The following is a 5,411-nucleotide window of genomic DNA, read 5'->3' as shown; positions in this document are numbered from 1 at the left end:
GTGCTGACAGCTAGCTCAGAGCCTGGAGGCTGCTTCAGATTCTGTATCTCCCTCTCTCTCTGACCCTCCCCTGCTCACATTGTCTCTTTCTCTCTCTCTCAGAAATAAATTTAAAAATTTTTTTAAAATAACAAATAGTGGGAAGTTATAAAGGCATTCTGTGGACATTTTATGCCCTGTATAATCCAGTAGATGGATTAAAAGATAAACTCTTAAAAGAGAAAATGAAAAAGATAACTGGATAACCAAGGCTAAGCTCACAGTGGAACACACACTTATGATAGGTGGTTTGGGTTCTAAATGTAATTCCTTAGAAGGTTACCTTGCATCTCAATAAAATGCCTAATTATGAGTTTGGGGAGTGGGGCAGGAGGCCCAGATGGGCTGTAAGAAAATCCAAACCACTTAATTCACTCTTCTCTATTATTTGTTATTTCCATAACTACTCCTGGGAAATCAGGCTATCAGACCATGCAAGAAGCCAAGATCATGGGTTTGGGAGGCTAATCTGATGCTTCTTTAGTTGTCTGGCTATGCTCACTGGATTTGGGCAATTGTGAATATTGATGACAATAATTATTAATATGAGGTAATAACCCCTAAGGTGGTCTGGGTATAACCCACATGTCAGAGGGTGGGAGACTATCTCAAATGGTACAAGAAATACAGAGAAATTTATGAACCACATAGATACAAAACCATGGATATGGTTTGGGTAACACATTGGGAAGATTGGAAAATATGGTGAAGTAACTGCTGGAGGAACCAGTGATATGAATCATGTGGCTGTGGAAAGAGAACAACAGCCCTGGCTGGTGGGAGGAGAAAATCTTTGACCTNGACTGACTGAGGTCTCTCCTCCAGATGGTTCTCATCATTCTACTAGGAGTTATAGTTGTCAATCTTATCCAGTGTTGCCTAGGTCAAACAGAACAGATTTGGTACAATCCCCTATCAGTATAATTAATTGACTTATCTGGATGGTGCAGTAGTCTGACTCCATTTTTGTTTTATTGTCGGCCTCTGACAGCTTTTAAGCCTCACCTCTCCCTCTTGTTCATCTACCCACATTTGGACAAGCTGATAAAAAACCAAAGTGCACCCTTCATTGGTGATAATGGGAGTTTCAAATCATGCAAAACCCTACTTATGAATAGGGATACTCACAGTGGCCTGACCTCCTAACCACAATAAAAACTCCAAGCCAGTTTCCTTGTTCTGTCATGACATTTTCAGACCCTTTTGGGAAGTCGACCTTGCTCTCCCTCAAATTCTCATGTGAATTTTAAACCTTTGAATATGCTCTTGGTGTGTATGTGGCATCATCTGAACCTAATTTGGAGTGAGGGGTCCATCCTGTGCCTTCAGAGTGGGCACAACTATTGGCAATGTGAGCAGTGTGGTCTAGAGGATGACCATCACCATTGAGGGTCTTTTTTTCTCTTGCCTTGGCTTGATAACTGGCTCTGCTGTCTAATGGAAAGTATGTAATTTGAGCTGCTACTTACTAGCTGGCTTGCCTTTTGAGCTGTCCTCCTTTGTGTTGCATATGCTAAGTTCTACCAAGTTTCCAAGTTGGAAGTTTTGATAAATAATTGGCATTTGTGGTCTGGACTGTGGGGTTAATGTTCTCTTTAAAGTAGCCTTGGGATATTTGTCATGGCCCAGAGCCATCTATGTGTCTTAGAATGAATGATGTGTTTCAAATTCAGAATAAGCTATTTCTTTTTAAAAAAAATTTTAATGTTTTATTTATTTCTGAGAGAGAGCGAGACACAGAGTGAGCATGGGAGGGTCAGAGAGAGGGAAATACAGAATCTGAAGCAGGCTGAGCTAGCTGTCAGCACAGAGCCTGATGCGGGACTTGAACCCACAAACCATGACCTGAGTTGAAGTCGAATGCTTAACCAACTGAGCCACCCAGGCGCCCCAGAAAAAGCTATTTCTGACACTAGGCTCAGGGGTATAACTTTTATCTTGTGACCAATTAGTTGTGTATCTCAACCAGGCATTCATTGGTCCCCCATTCTATTGAGCCTTCGTGGGAAAAGCTATAGCCTATAAAATATATGCAATATATGAATGGGTCAGGAGGTCACTTGTGTGGAGGAAGAATAGTCACTATTTGAAGAGTGGCTGCTGTTTGAAGATGTGAATTATTGAGGTCGACAGCTCACTAGGACTCAACAGAATACTTTAGTTTCTGCTGCTGCCTATGCCTGTCACCAAAAGAGATCTTCATCCTGAGGATAATTGTGGGAAAAAATGACAATAACACTCCTGTAGCATACCAAGAGATTAATTCAAACCCAACTGAAGCCCAGGGTCCTTAAACCCTAAAAAAATACTGTGATGTGGGAGGCCCTTAACCCTCATGATACCAATTTGAGGCTCCCTGGAAAAATAAATCTATAAATAAATAGTAGGGATAATGCCTCCAAGTATATGGAGAGAGAGAGAAAGAGAACAAGTTAGGGGAGGAGTGAAGGGAGGGAAGGAGCGAGAGAGAGAAATGAGGATTAAGGAGTGTGCTTGTGATGAGCACCAGGTGTTGTATGGAATTGTTCAATCACTATATTGTACACCTGAAACTAATATTACACTGTATTAACTATACTGGAATTAAAATTAAAAACTTAAAAAAGAGAGGAGATGAAAAAAGAGGAGGAGAAGACAAAGGAGGAGAAGAAAAAGAAGGGAAAAAGGAAAGAAAAAGGAACAAAGGTCCAGAACCTGACCCAGTTGGAAAACCAACATTTACTAAATAAATTCATACAAGAAAAAGGTAAAGGGGCACTAATTGACATTTGTGCGTCTATAGCATAGGTGCTGAATTAATTTTAACAACTGCTGAAATGCAAAATTGGCAAAACTTCATGGCCTTAATTCTGGTGCTCCACTTGCAGTTATAATTCAGAACTCACTAAATTTATACATGGCATGATGGACAATTTTATGTTTCAAATTGGAGGGTGTTTGTGGATGAGATTAATAATGTTCAGCAGCCTGCCTGGCCACAGAGCAAGGGGAACATGCAGCTAAGCCCTGATGCCAGGCCTGGAGCCTCTCCCTGGGGCCCTGGGGGAGGAGGTTGATTTGTGCAGTGATCCTGGCAGTGCCTGGAGAAGGCAACAGGACTGTGTTGTTGCGCATCCAAACACTTTGTGCTGAATTACCTCTCCAGGAGAGACTTGCTCCAAGACGACATGCCTCAGGGCACAGAAATTGGCGTGTTAGCCAAGACTTTCATTGGCCAAGGGAAACTCATCCCAGATGATGTCATGCCTCGTCTGGCCTTTCATGAGCTGAAAAAAACCTTATCCAATTTAGCTGGCTATTGTATGGTTTTCCAAGGACACTTCCACAGGCAGAAGCCCTGGATGGATCATATCAAGTAGACACAGTAATTCATCTGAATGTGCCCTTTGAGGTCATTTAGCAACATCTCACTGCTTGCTGGATTCATCCAGCCAGCAGCTGAGTCTACAACATCAAATTCAACCCTCCGAAGACTGTGAGCATTGATGACCAGAGTGGAGAGCCTCTCATTCAGTGAGGACGATAAGCCAGAGACAGTTGTCAAGAGACTAAAGGCTTATGAAGTTAAAACAGAGCCATTCCTGGGATTTTACCAGAAAAGGGGAGTGTTGGAAACATTTCTCCAGAACAGAAACCAACAAGATCAGGCCCTATGTCTATGCTTTCCCTCAAACAAACAAAAGTTCCACAAATAAACCAGAAAGCATCAGCTACTCAATGAGGAAAATTGCATATAACTAGTACAATGAGCAGGTGCCCCTCATTTGTGCCTTTAGACAAAGCTCCTTGTCCTGAGAGTGGCTTATATGAATTCTTTGAAAATTATATTAGTTTCACATCTACTGATTTATTCTGGAAATTAAGGATGTGCCAAATAATTCCAATACTAAGATTAATCTTTTACTCTAATGTGTTTTATTGAATTATATTCTTTGGGTGTGCAATTCAAAAACATGCGGTATGTGTTAACTTTTGAAAAATCTTCTGAAGCATAATTAGAAGAGCAATTGGTAGTAATGTAACTTTTGTTCAGAAGAGTGGTTGATAAAAAGTTTCTTATTTTTCTGGAAACGTTTTAAAAAACCCCATGCCATTTGGAAAAATATTTCATCAGAGAAATTTGCATAGACTGATGCCAAAAAACCGGCATCATTAGCACTATGCTTCATGATTTTGTGAGACACCATATCAAATTTCAGAAAAAAAGCAACTGGATGTGCAGATTAGTTTCAGGATGCAAATCCACTGCTGCCTTTACACTAAGAAACTTAAAAGCTTAGCCATATATGCTATATTTATTTTGTTGTTAAACATACCTTCAGTTTACTTGGAAGTTTCAGTCTGTTATAAAATTATATTACATTAGCATATAGGAAAGCATTACTTTCCCATGACATGTTTTCTTTTGAAAATATATGTGTATTGAGGAAAAGGATTTATGTTAGTAATTGGCATTAGAAGTTCTTGCAAANAGTCTCTCATGGTTTGCCTCTCTCCCTTTCCCCCACCATTTCCGCAGTTTTCCTTTTTTATCGCTATATATGATCTGCCTTGATGACTAACAAAGTATGAAAAGAAGGAAACCCATGGCCCTAAGTAAAGCAAGCATACTTTGTCATTAGGAAATAAAAATAGATCAGGTATGCCTGGGGAAAATTACCTTGACATACATAACAATCATAATTAGTAAACAGGTGTAGCAATTAAAAGGATTTACATGCCAGATTTTCAAAGACAGGAAATGAGTCTGCTGAAGGACTTAGTTCTTTATTCCCAAAGAATTTGAGACATGCTAGCTTTCACTGCCATACTATCATCTGGCAGAGAAAGAACTCTGACTGTGTATGTAAGTTGGGTAGCCACTTAAAAATGAAGATGATTTGATTTTTTAATGGGGCAACAAGGATGTATGCTTATGTCCTGTGGCCTGGTAGTAGGAAGACTGGGGCAGTGAGAAGTAGAGAAGAAACCCAACTACATTTCAATGGAATATTTACTCTTATTTTATTTGGTGCTAAGTCACATGAGTCAAGCCCTTGTACAAGCTGTTATTAACTGCCTTTGAACATTGGACTCATTTTGAACATTGCTCATATTCTGGGCATTTAAAGTACAAATGTCAGCAAGCAAGTGGTTCTTTATGTAATTTGTGGGGAAAATTATTTTATTTTGATTTTTTTTTANTAAGAAGGATTATAGTAAACATTTAATTCTTTACAAAACTTTCTATAATGCCTTATTTGAATGTTAATATCATGTGCTTTCTAAAAATGTTGTGAACTACTAAATTTATTAATTATCACTGGGTTACCAGTCATACATTGGTATTAATGTATTAGAATGAAATTAAATTTTAGAAAAAAAATTCGATC

General features: G+C 39.1%; 1 pseudogene; it reads left to right on the top strand.

Moving 5' to 3' along the window:
- The window catches only part of LOC144221577 (GTP:AMP phosphotransferase AK3, mitochondrial pseudogene), a 13,885-nt pseudogene extending 10,125 nt beyond the window's left edge, over positions 1 to 3,760 (top strand).
- Positions 3,761 to 5,411: the final 1,651 nt, after the last annotated feature.

Source organism: Crocuta crocuta, unplaced genomic scaffold (genome assembly GCF_008692635.1).
Source record: "Crocuta crocuta isolate KB4526 unplaced genomic scaffold, BGI_CrCroc_1.0 scaffold1351, whole genome shotgun sequence".
NCBI classification, from domain to species: domain Eukaryota; kingdom Metazoa; phylum Chordata; class Mammalia; order Carnivora; family Hyaenidae; genus Crocuta; species Crocuta crocuta.
This window is presented reverse-complemented; position numbering and strand designations above follow the sequence as displayed.